Here is a 13,782-nt window from a genome sequence, read left to right as displayed (position 1 = left end):
TGCCTTTCGTAAATGGTATTTTGATATTTGTTGTGGTTACTCGGTTTAGCATTAGGCCGGGCGCCAGTCTCGAATTATTTCAATATATGGAGATTTCTTGAATCAATAAAGAATTTGTTTTATATGCGCATCATGAGTACTCTGATATTTGACTAGTCCGGTCTAACACAACGTTAGGTCTCAGTACAGGTTGAAAAGCCTTAGGCATCGATCTAACGGAGAACGCTAACTCCTGGTACGGGTTGCAAAGCCTTAAGCCTTGATTTAGCGGGATGAGTTAGTGGATGAAATAGTCTAAGTCGTGGAGTAAGTTTTGTGACTGGGCGGATCATCCCTAGCCCGTCACGTAGCTCTTCTGGACCATGGTGTTGGGTTGGACGGTTAGTCATGTTCTTGTTTGATTGTTGGCCTTTCATCTCCAACCCTTGGTGTGGGTTGATATCACTCAAATTACCCTAAGGAGTGATTTATACTCTCGCAAATAAGAGGTCGAGTTGTAGTACTTAGGGATCGAATTCACAGGGAGCTAGGGAACCAATTAGATCTAAACAGTTTATGATTAAGCTAGGCTAATAGTTTATAAAGCAGTAAACAAGTTGAACAAGACAATTGTTCAGCTTGGTAAAGAGTTGTTTGATGGAAGGATGGTTGCTAGATCTAGGGTTTCTATTCAGGAAATCAGGATTATAATCCTACATATTCCTAATGAGTTGCATGCATGATAATGTAAAGCTCAACTACTTGATCAACAAGTCAATCAGCTCTCGCATGTTTTGACTTGTCTATTAACTAGATCTAATGATCTCAACTATCGTATGTCGATCAATAGAAAGTGTCGATCGATAATCCTATAAGGATATTGATCGATACACCTTTCGCTCCGTCGATCGATTATGCAATAATGATATCGATCGACGCGCTTCTAGTCAAGCTCTATGCGCGGGTTGAATGGTAGCTTACTAAGCTCACTATATCAGCTCTCGCCTTACTCATAGCAAGAAACTTAGCTCAGTTAGAATGTTTTCAGGATGAGAATGAAGCTCTCGCTTTTATCTATCAATCCTAGGGCAAGTTCTAGGTAGCTAATCTAGAAACAGACATTAATGAACAATCATAATGACAATTACCACAACTCAGAAATCTATAGTTGGGGCTAATCCCTCATCCTATCTGAACCCTAAACCTAACAGGTGGATCTATTCAGACATGAAGTTGTCACAGAAAATCATAGATGAATAGATATAATAGAATAGATAAAAGCAATGATAAAACAAAGGAGTTCCAGCAGGACTCTGAAGGAGTTCCTCCTCTCTCTCTCTCCTAACTAAGAACAATGAGTAAAAGAAAGCTTAGTCGTCAATAATGGCTTAGAAAACACATAAATAGGGTTTTAGGTCGTCCAAGGGTATTCTGGTAATTTGTGGTTACTTCTGGGATTCAGTCGGTCATAAAATATTCTCAGCCCGCATTCTGCCATCACTATGGACTGACACCAATGCTACAATATCGATCGACAGTCCTTCATCTCCTCGTCAGCTTCCTTTCGCGAGGCAGACTGACCACTCTTCAGTAAATCGGGCATACTTTCTTCTACAGGATGTTGATTGACCTCAAACCAGTGGCATTGTAAAGATAACTCAAAGCTCTATCTTGTGTCAAAATATGAGCTCAATCTAATGGTGGGAAGGTCTCCATCCATAGCTAAACATCTGACACGTCTGTGCAGTTCTGCACCTCAAAAGGCTCCAAAGTCACCATATTTCTCCAGAACGTACATTAACCTGTAAATACTCTAAAAAGACTCTATATAGTAGTAAATATATATTAAAACACTTATAGACCATGGCTAAAAGTGGGTAAAATCCATGGTCTATCATAGGCCGTCCGTCGGTCATGTTCTTGTTTGATTGTTGGTTGGTGGGTCGACCTATGTCTAAGACGGTTCGGGGGTGTTACAGAAGATAATTGATTTTGCTCCTAAACTTTTACCACTAAAGCACTAATTTCCTCGTTTTCTCGCAGGCGACGATCGTACCTAAAAATACGAGATAACTTCTTCCGTTTAGAGTCGAAAGTAGACAATAATGCGAGCGAGCATTCGGGAAGAGATCAAACCAAGAGCTGTTGGCCATTGCTCTGTCCAAACGGCAGTGGACAAGGAAGTTATGACGTTGTCCTCTCCAAGATAGGAAGTTTCCGTTGTATTTTAGGTCAAAGTGGTCACTTGAGGAGATGAATGATCAGAAATTGCTGAAGGAGCTTTCAGGTCTTTCTATCCCTCCTGATTTTTCAGAGTTATCCGTGATTTGATTGAAATCACCAGTGAGAAGCCACATAGTACCTCTGTGTGCAGAAATTGCAGATAGTTGGGTCCAGACCTCTAGGCCGTTCGAGACATCATGTGCTCCATAGACGAATGTGCTATTGAAAGAAGTACCTCTAAAGCAGATGAGAGTGTCTATAAAATTATGATTCGAAGATAGGATGTTGATATCTACATATTTTTTCCACAGTAGAGCTAAACCCCCCGAAGCAGGGGAGTTAGGAGTAACTAGAAAGTGACATTCGAGCTTCAGGTCCTCTAGTTCCTTTAAAACATAGTCATCTTGGTCTTTTGTCTCTGATAGAAAGATGATATCAGGTGAGCATTTGGAATTCAAATCCTTGAGCCTCGGAATTGTCATAGGTCCCCCTAAACCACAACAATCCCAGCTCTAAAACTACTAAGGAAGAGGAGGAGGTCGGGTGTGAAAATCCGACGACGAGGCAGATGGCTGAATGGCTCTCGATACTGCCGCTTGAGTTGCTACCTGAGCAGTGGGAGATAAAAGTCTATGGGGGCTGGATATGAGAGGAAAAGAGAAAGCCATGTCTCACTGAGCCATGAGCTATGTTGCGCTTTCCCAAATTTGTGTCCGGGAAATTACGGGGGCTAGCAGACGTACGTCTTGAGGTTCCAGTGCCATTGTGGGTTCTTCTGACAATCCCAGAGTAGCAGAGACCGGAGCGGCAGGGGGAAGAGCTTGAGATGTCTGTCCAGAAATATAGGAGGCCCCTTGGAGGTTATTCGACTGATCGGTTTCAGCATTGATAGCTAGCAGTGTATTTGAGGCCGCTACTATAATTATGTCTGTAGTTTGTTCCATGAGCCCGTTTTCCTCGCTATGAATAACTCGTTGCTTTCGCGCGGCCGCTTCTGATGGGTCAGACACATTAGTATATTGGAACTTCACTTCCCTGAGTTCCTCCAAGACTTGATCTCGGGAAGGGATGCGAGGGTCCGTTGGATAGTCATTCTCAGCTAGATTTCTGCCCAATGGGGGGTGTTCCAGCTCACCTCCACTTGCAGAGTTGTTCAAAGGAGTAGTAGGGAGAGGGTTAGTAGGAAAGTTGAAACTTAGGGAAGGAAGAGTTTTCTCTCTCCATTGTTGAATCGGTGAAGGTCTTCAAGAGATAGCTTGTCTCTCCCTGTAGCGCGAAATTGACTCCTGCTTGTTGAGAGATAAGGAACATCTTCCCTAAGGAGCATTGTAAGGGTGTTGATGGGAATAGTTCCCCTTGTTGTAGGTGTCCAGAGAAGGTGTTATTTTGTTGCAAAGCGGTCTCCCCTAAACCTCTGGGAGAGGGAGTCTGTCACCAAAAAGTTTCCCATGGCGGTCACTTCTGGACTTGAAATCCCCGTGTGGCCCTGTAGTTGGAGCTTTGGGGTAGGTTTTCGCCCAGTTAGGCTGCACATCAAATTTTTCCTTTCGAGCCGCGAGAGTAGTGTCTTGAGTAGTTCTCGGTGCTAGAGGGCAAGATTTGGCTAGGTGTGAGAGTTTGTTGCAGATGGAATAATGATACCCTAGGTCCTCGTATTCCAGCATGATAGGGAGTAGTTCTTCACCCAAGTCCATTTCAAGGATGGTCGACTTCCTGAGTGGTTTGCGGGCATCTACAGATACCTGGATGCGAGTAGAGGTCTTAGTAATCTTGTATCGAGATGACCCAAGTCCTGACCAATGTTGTAGATAACTCTACCTAGACTTTTAAATGAAGTTATTTCGCCAATGTTGACAAAATCAAACCGACCTCTAGTTTCAATGCAGACAAATCTTTGGAATGACTTATATGGTGTTAGAGCAAGATACATGTAAAAGGTTGAGGTCCTCTTGTTCCTCTTTAAAACCTCTTGTGGACCTGGCTGCATCAAATCTCAGAGAAAATTCAGAAGATTCAGTAACTTACATCTCATATGCCACTTTTTAGTTGTTCGTTAGAAAAGTATCCTTGTTAAGATAGCTTAAAAAGGAAGGCATACTAAGCCAAATCAAAGAATAAAGAACATTAAGGATAACAAAAAGAGAGAGAAAAAACAACTGGGAACTACAACTTTCAATTACAGTAGCAAAGTGTTCTATTAAACAAGATCCAAAACAATCAAATTTACAGTATATATCATTATGATCAAAGAACTTATATTCAAGCATATTTTATATAGCATCCTTGTAGAGACTCACTTACAAAGGAAGGCATGCTAAGTGAAAGCAAAAAAGACAAGTTCACTGTTGGGGTCAAAATCGGTTACGACGAAATCAACGTCAGAAAAGACGTCCGAGAAAACTTTCTCTTCATTTAAAAAAAAAATGAAGTCGGGAGAGAACGGAAAAACTATCGAAGGTCTAAAGGATCAGTTCGTCGAAACAAACAAACTTGATCATCGAACACGGATTCAGTAGCCGTTCGCCGAGCTGTACCCAGCACGGACTCAGCTCGGCAGTTCGTCGAGCTGGACCAGTCCAGTTCTGCGAACGGCCGAGCTGGACCCAGCACGGATTCAGCTCGGCCGTTCGCCGAGCTGGACCCAGCAAGGATTCAGCTCGGCCGTTCGCTGAGCTGGACCCGAGACGGATTCAGCTCCGCCATTCACCGAGCTGGACCAGTACAGTTCGGCGAACGGCCGAGCCGGACCCAGCACTGATTCAGCTCGGCCATTCGCCGAATTGGACTTGTCTAGTTCGGCGAATGGCCGAGCTAGACCCAAAACGGATTCAGCTTGGCCATTCGCCGGGCTGGATCGACCGGAGTCCGTCTTCGCCTTGTCCTCGTAGCTCCTCTCTTGAAGATTGCATTGAATTCATTCTTGTTTTGTCTTGATCGGAGGTATCGTTTGAACTTTACGATTTTAAAATCGTAAAGTACTCGTTTCTCCGAAGAACATTCGGATTGATCGTATAAAACGGCAACGGTTAGCTGAACACCCAATGTTGCCTACGCTATACGAGGAATTTGAATGTCCTTCGGAATCCACGTCGTTTCAGAAGAATTCTTGTTATAAAATCGTAAAAACGCCAAAGTCGGGAAACGGCCCAAAAAGGGCCAGAACACGGCAAAAAGCCCACTTATGATTTATGAAACCAAGCCCAGTTGTTACGACGATTTATCATTTGTCGCCCATAAGAAGATAAATGTCAAGTTTCCGAATATAAATGTCAAGTTTCCAAGGATAAATACAAAAATCGTAGAAAAATGGAATACTTCCACGGAGCGATAAAGTCGACCAAGGGCAGAAAGGGAAAAAGTCAAACCGCCTTAGAAGGAGTATATAAGGGGATCGAAGCTGAAGGGGCGAAGACACACAAGAATTATTACTCAGAGCAAAAAACTTAAAACATTTAGGCACTTTTCCGTTTTTGTTATCAAGTTGCGGCTCAACTAGGTTTTCAAGTCTTAGGTTGCTAGAACTAGGAATCTCGCTGACAGCTCTCGTGGCCGAAGGCTCTTACCTTGTTGTTACGCTCAAACGCGGATTCGGAATAAAAACCTTTCTTGCTCTCTTTTCAATTCCATATATTTATTTCTCATCTATACTTTCATGTTCTGATTGCTTGGCGTGTGGTTTAGCAGAGATCCGGGACCTCTGGGAAATTTAGGTTTCGTATTTTTCCTAATTTAAACGGAAATCAGCAGTGCGAATTTCAGTTCCCACATTCACAAACTACAAGTCTACAATTTTCAATCACATTAGCAAGTATTCATTCAAACATGATCCAAAGCAACCAAATTTACAGAACAATCAGTAACAATATAATCAAAGAACTTGCCTTTAAGCCCTTTTATCAATGCCATAATTGGAAACTCAACCAGAATACAAAATTGTGATTGAGTTCACCACTAAAAGTCTAAAACTTTCAAACACAGTAGCAAGTACTCGTTCAAACATGATCCAAAGCAATCAACTTTACAACAATATGATCAAAGAACAACTTTTTATCAATGCCCTAATTGAAAACTCAATCAAAATTGAGTCTCTCTCAATTAAAGGCATACCAGTCTGAGGCAAGAAGGGAAAGTGATTTTGCCGGAGTTTCTCGGAGATCTAACGATCTCCAGCATGATCTCTCTCCACTTCTTCAATACGCAGGCGCAAGTGACGACGTCTCTACGCTGAGGCCAATGGTCCTCGATGTCCTCCAAGCATGTTATTTAAGATCCACATGCGATTTTCTTCGTCGGGAGCGCCACAGAGAGATAGAGAAACAACCGGCATTTTTTTTCCTTTTCAAAATACCCTGCTCAATACAATTATAACACATGTACTTTAAGACACGGTTCTTCTAAGCCTTATGTAGGAGACGTTCCTTATCTTAATTGCTATTTTTTTAAAAAATAATCCTAATTATACTAAGACACCCACCTAAAAACCCCCATTAATCATGCTCTAAGAGTGCCCTAAATCCTATCTTTTTTTTTTTGATAAAATGTGAATTTTACTATCAAAGCTGAAAAAAGTTTACTTAACAACTTGCTCGGCGGAGCAAAAAAAGAGTTTTAAAAAAACCCAAAAAAAATTGGAGAAAAACTTAATTGAGAACATGTAAAAATTATGGAGATGGAGCATTATTCATACGCAATCCATAGCAGAAGAAATTTTCTGAACTTCCTCTGGTTCTTCCTTGCAAAGATAGAGTCTTCGATACTTCTATCAATCTGCTTCAGGAGGTCCTTTCGCGAGGTGGAAATTGAGTTGTTGAATGATTGTTCCTTTCTCCCCAAAGATGGCAAACCATAGTCTGAGCTACTAAGTGGGTAAGAGTGGCACTCAACGGACCTGAGGGGGAAATAACCAATTCGATGAGATCATTCTAGTGGTTAAGTGAAATGGCTGGAAGGCCTAGTCTTGCATATGCAGCAGTTATCTTGCGTGTTGAAGCCCCAAGATATTAATCGGGATTTAACCGGAAGGCAATCCAGATGAGTGACCCAGAATGTGAAAGCATACTTAGGAATACATCCCTTATACCAAACAGTTTTTGCCCACATTTTAGGAGAGCTAGCTGGTCTGATCTGTTCCCAGGTTCTTTTCGTCGAGAAATTTTATTCAGAGGAGCTTCTTGCGAACCATGTGAAGGACTCAACTAAGAGTTGCTGATGCTGGTCTTGTACTGTGATGTCCATTAGAGCATCTCGCAGAGCTGAGAGGCGAAATTCTTGGTCCTATGAGATGGAATAAGCCATCCTCCCAAGCATGTACCTTCAATAACAATTGTTGATTCAGGAATACCAGTGAGTTGGGGACCTAAGGTGCCAACATATTCAATCAGGGAGCCTAAGCTGGTCCAATGGTCATACCAGTACTTGCTGTATATCCACTTGTAATTTCACATCTTAAGAATCTCTTTGCAAGAGGACGAAGACCAAGCACGATTTTCCAAGTCCAAGAGTGGTGATCTAATGCCTCAACGTTCCAATAGTTTGCATGTCTAAGACGACGCCTGAATCATGCAACCCAAAGCGAGGATCTATTGGTAAAGATCATCCAAACAAGGCGAAGGTTTAGTGTGTGGTTCCAAGTACGAAAAATGACGCAATCCAAACCTCCTTAAGTTTTTGGGAGACAAACCTGCTGCCAAGATACTTTGATTCCTCCCTCTTGGAGATGTCACCTATCCAAAGGAATCAGTTACCCATCTGCTCTACCATTTTGAGACAGCAAACCTGCAAAATAAAGGTGGACATTCAGAAGTTCAGAGTAGTGTAAATGAGTGAAGAGATTAATTGCGGTCTACCAGCAAAGTAAAGGAATTTGGTGGCCCAATGGTTGAACCTGGATGAAAGCTGATCAATGAGGGGAGAATAGTCACTTTGCCGGAGTTTTTTATGCATCAGAGGCAGCCCAAAGTATCTGAAGGGGAATGTGCCATTCACAAAGCCAAAAGCAACTGTTTCATCGGATTTCTAACCAGTTAAGGCCTGCTGTATAGACTAATTATTCTTGTTTGTTCATTTCCAGCCCAGAAAGTTGGTTGACATCATGAAGAACAGAGGTTATGGTATGAAGAGATGAGGGCTTTCCATCATAAAAGATCATCAGGTCATTTGAAAAACCAGACTTGAGATATCCAACGGAGCCCTCTGAAAATTACATCTCTAGGAGACGAGCAAGAACCTCCATATCTATTGCAAACAGAGATGGAAATAATGGGTCACCTTGTCTCAAGCCTCTCATACCATTGAAGAACCCACATAGGCTTCCATTGGCGTTAATGAAAAAACTTGACTGAGTGATGCATTGGTTAACCCAGTTCACATATCTAAAAGGAATGACTGCTGCCACTAGAACCTCTAAAATAAAATTCCATCTCAATGTATTAAAGGCTTTCTACAAGTCCACTTTTAAAACTTGTCTTCTAGAAACGCTGTCCTGGCCAAAATCTTGAACAAGTTCAGTAGCAAGAAGCGCATTTTCATAGAGAATTCTACCTTTGACAAATGCTGATTGAGATGGAGATATCCACTGAGAGAGGATGTGCTCCAAGCCCCTTGCAAGCAACTTTGATATTACTTTGTAGATCACATTGCAGCAAGAATTTGGTTGAATGCAGTGATTCTGACCGCATTTTGCTACTTTGGTATCAAAGTGATCATAATGCTATTCCATTGCCTAAAGAGTTTCCTTGAGGGGAAGAACTCATGAACAGCTTTGACAGCCTCATGACCTATTTCACTCCACATCTTCGTAAAAAATTAACTAGTGTAGCCATCTGCTCCAAGAGACTTGTTTGTTGGGATGACAAAAATCCCAAAAAATTCAGCCTAATCTCTGCATCAGCTACATGAGCTTCGAGGACAACCTTCATATTAGTGTTGCAATTGAAGTGAAAGAGGGAGTGAATCAGATCTTTAGAATCCTGATAAGGGCAGTGACCTGACCACCAAACAAATCTGCAAAGAAATCAACACAGTGGCTCTGGAGTTCTGAGATATTCTCGATTGCCCTCCCTGTTTGGTTTAGCAGGTAACGAATCTGGTTTGCAGCATTACGTGCATCAAAAATCTTGTGGAAGAATGGTGTGTTTGCGTCACCACAAGGTAGCCACTGGATCCTTGATTTATGGCATAAGAACCTCTCCTCTGCGAGTGCTAAATCTGACCAGACCTTTTGAGCTTCTTTCTCCCTAATAGAAAATGAGGGTGAAAGGGACTGCAAAAGGTTGTTCTGGCAGACAGTGAGATCCTCAAGGGTGTGTTGAACTTTTTTGGTCAAGATCTGAGTAGTGCTTTTTTGCTGAAAGTCTTGATTGTTCTCTTAAAAAATTTTAATTTCTTGGAGAGCTTAAACATTGATGAACCATGGAACATCAATCGGTTCCACATAGAACCAATCTTCCCCTTGAAGTCTGGATGCTGAAGGAGAAATTTTCCCAATTTGAAAGGTTTTTGTTTGTTCCCATTTTGAGTTCTCAATCAAACATTACTAGGGCAGTGATCATTGACTAAGATGAACACTGACTAAGATGCGGTCAATCTTCTTTGCAATGATCATTGACAAAGATGCGGTCAATTTTCTTTGCAATAGGTGATCCAATTGATTATCCACCATGTGAAGTGCTTTGCAATAGGTGATTGATAGACCATGGATTTGACCCACTTTTACCTATGGTTTATAAGTGTTTTAACAACTATTTATTATATTCTAGAGTCTATTTAATATATTTATAGGATCAGAAGTGATTTGGAAGAAAGTAATGATTTTGGAGCATTTTGGAGATATTTGGAAAAAGCATCCGAGCTGACCATCGAGCACGACCATCGGTCGATATTGAAGAGGAATAATCGATCGATGTTCACATTGTGACATCGATCGACAGCGAAGCACACAGAAAGCCCGCTTGGTCCCAGCTGACTTAGAGCCCAAGTCTTCACCAATTTACAAGATTAACCTTGACGAGTTTTAACCTAATTATATAAGCTTTGCCAACATGTTAGAGGCAAAGTGTGCTTTCTTGTTTTACTATTTTCGCAGGAAAATGTTTTCTAGGATTTTTAGTAGATTGGAGAGAAGATCCAAAGAGATTTGTGATTGGAACTCCATTGATATCTATTTATTTATCTATGCAGTTTTTATACCTAATTGATGTTATGAATTGCTTAGACATGTCTGAGTAGTTCTCTTGTTATATTTAGGGTTTAAATAGGTTATGAGGGATTAGCCCCAACTATAGATTGCTAAGTTGTGTTATTCATCATTGGGATTGTCATTAATACCTGTCTCTAGATTAGCTACCTTAAACTTGCCCAAGGAGTTGTAAAATACTCATTAAGCTTTCCTCGTAATGTTACCGTAAACGTTTTCCTCGTAACTTCCTCGTAAGATTTCCACGTAATGTAGTTGTAATTTAGCTACGAATTAACTTCGATTTTTTATTTTTCAGAGTTAAAAAATATAATAAAAATTATTTAATTTATTAATAAAAATATAATTTAAAAATAAACGTAAATACGAAAATATTTTATACATAAATAAGTTTTGAATTTATAATACAACCACCGAAAAGAAAAAAAAGAACTAAGGGTCGTTCATCGCCCGGTAGAATTCTTCACTCCTCCTCTCTATATCCGCCTCGTCATGTGTGCCGGATGACTCGCCTAGAATGGGATTTTGTCGTCGCATGTTCCTCAACAAGGACTCTCACTCCGGATTTGTGGCCGCTACAACGTCCGAGAAGCCCTCGAGTCCACCCATACGAGCTATGAACGAAGATCGCGTCGAGTCCAACTCGTTACGCAGCTGAGTGACTTCATCATCCCGTCTCTAACCATAAGACGATGTCGCTCTCGGAACATCGTTGACGGAACCAATCCCCAACGTACTTCCCTTTTTCTTAGGGACAACCTTAAAAACAAAAAATAAATATTGTTAGTAAAAAAGTTAAAGTTAAATTAAATGAATAATAAAAAAATTTAAAATTTAAAAAACATTACCTACTCAAAAATCCTATCCACTTCAAGTGTGGATGAGGTGACGGGTAATCCGTCGGTGGACTCCTGGGTCAGCCGGATTTGGTGCTCTTCAGCCCGACCAACCAAGTCGTTGAAGATCTCCTCGGACCTAGCATCTAGAAATTGGCCCGCCTTGTTCTTGTGGATCCTCTCGTAAAGTTGCAAAAGGGACGGGAGTTCTCCCGTCTCTTTGGCCTAAAAAACATTTAAGAAAGTTAGAATATATATATATATATATATATACTTAATTAAATTAAATATTTAATTACCATATCCAGACGGACACCGGCGTGGGGTTTTTGACCCGTAGAGTGAAGCATCGGCCCGTGGCCGTGCTCATCTACCGTCTAACGGGAGACAAAGCAAGATTTGGCGACTCTAATGGAGTCAGGATACCGCCAATAACGGATGAGGCCATCCCACACATCCGTGGTGAGCTCAAGGGGTTTGCCACGCTCATACCCCTTCACGATCCAGTCACTCTTCCAATTGGAGACCATGTCCAACAAGCGAGCTTTCCCCTTCGCGTTAAACGTTTCCGCCTTTGCGTTAAACGCTATCTTCACCCTCTCATTGACCCACATGGACCAATGGTATTTTTTACTGTAACAGAAAAAATTAAATTAAGCATTAGTTTTAAAAAATTAAAAAATCTAAATCATAAAAAATTAAAGTATATATAATTAATTAATAGTAACTTACAGCGAAAATTTTGAACCACATCTTTCTGACGTAGATCGGCGTCGTTTTCCAGTTCGGATGTGGCTCGGAGAAGTAACCTTTAATCGTCTCGGTTATGTTCCGAGCAACACATCAGTCAACCCCAAACCTGAAAAAAAAACAAATTTAAAGTATAAATTATTTATTATTGTTATAAAAGAATTAAAAAAAAATGTAACGTACCACAAAGTTCCGTCCGGTTGGTCGGGGTCTAGGGCTGATAAACCTTTTCTGCCTGGCTGAGCGAGAAGGTCTTCGACAGTGTACTGCATCTAAGGAGCACTCGGCGGCACCTTCAAATCGGGATGAATCCCCGGCCGGCATCGGAGGAGGCACAGGAGGAGGCACCTCTAGGACATGAGCATGAGGAGCCGGTGGTGCAATGAATCGAGGAACCGATGGTGCACCAGAAGGAGGAGACCGAGAGACTCTCTGAGAAGACTGAGTCTTGGGGACAGTCTCCGGACCCAAAGAACCGGGAGCTGAAGAAGAACGGGGAGCTGAAGAAGAACCGGTAGCTGAAGAAGACGGGTCTAAACGACTACCAGGCTCACCGAACATCTCTCTGTAATTGGGGAGTAAGTCTGTTCTTTCGAACCTGGAAAAAAAATTTAATTTTTAAAATTAACATCAACAGTAATTAACAAATTCTGTAATTAACAGATTCTATAAATCTAGCTAAATTCCCTACATTAACCACCTAATCAACACTAATTAACATAAAAGCAGTAAACCTATCTAAATTCCCTACACTAACCGCCTAATCTACCCTAAATTAATCAAATTAGAGAGGAAATAAAGAGAGTAACGTACCATTGCTATGAAAGAGAGAGGAAATGGAGACGAAATGGAAGTGAGAAGCTCGGGTATATATATAAGAAATTAGTAATCCTCGTAATTTCCTCGAAAAGTTAAGAGGAACTCGCGAGGCCCGTGTTTTTTTTACCAGGAAATAGCAAGGCCCATGTTTTTATTTACGAGGAAATACAAAGGCCCGCGTTTTCCTATTACGAAGTCTTTACGACGAATTCTGCTTACTTGGAATTAACGAGTCCCGCGTTTTTTATTTTTAGGATTCGTCGTAAGTTCCTCGTTAATTTACGAGGAAATAGCAAGGCCTATTTTTATTACGAGGAAATACAAAGGCCTGTGTTTTCCTATTGCGAGGTCTTTACGACGAATTCCGCTTACGTGGAATTAACGAGTCCCGCGTTCTTTATTTTTAGGATTCGTCGTAAGTTCCTCGTTAGTTTACGTGGAATCAACGAGGATTATGTTTAAATCCCTAAAATCTGAAACCCCAAACCCCAAACACCATCTTCCTTATCTTCTACTTCATATATTCCAAACCCCAAACCCATATTCCTTTTAACCTCAATGCTAAACCCACAATTCCTTAACTTATAATCTCAATCTCTTCTTTCTAATTCAAACCCCCCATTGCTTTACACAAAGTCAAATTATATAAATAGACATTCATAATTAAACTCATCAAATCACATGCATTAAGCCTGAAAATCAATCATATTAAAAACAAATACATCAATCGGAAACATCGACATTCTCGTCATCACTAGAAACATCATCATTTTCATTAAACTCGTCTTCAACAACTTCGTCCGTGGCATCGTCGGTAAGATCTTCGTACTCATGATTATGCGGATCAATGAGAAGGATGTCATCAATTTATTGTTCAGGTTCTTCGACTTCATTTATCTGTTCTTCTTTCAATGATGGTTCTTCTCCACTGATGATTCGTCCACGAGGTGTAACTTTGATCACGGCTAACCAATTTATTCC

The 13,782-nt window shown here is 41.0% G+C and overlaps 1 pseudogene; it reads right to left on the bottom strand.

Annotated features, from left to right (window-relative positions):
• Positions 1-7,131: 7,131 nt before the first annotated feature.
• The window catches only part of LOC106319910, a 20,450-nt pseudogene continuing 13,799 nt past the window's right edge, over positions 7,132-13,782 (bottom strand).

This window comes from Brassica oleracea, unplaced genomic scaffold (genome assembly GCF_000695525.1).
Source record: "Brassica oleracea var. oleracea cultivar TO1000 unplaced genomic scaffold, BOL UnpScaffold00686, whole genome shotgun sequence".
Taxonomy (NCBI): domain Eukaryota; kingdom Viridiplantae; phylum Streptophyta; class Magnoliopsida; order Brassicales; family Brassicaceae; genus Brassica; species Brassica oleracea.
Note: the sequence above shows the minus strand (reverse complement) of the source record. Positions and strands in the feature narration are given on the sequence as shown.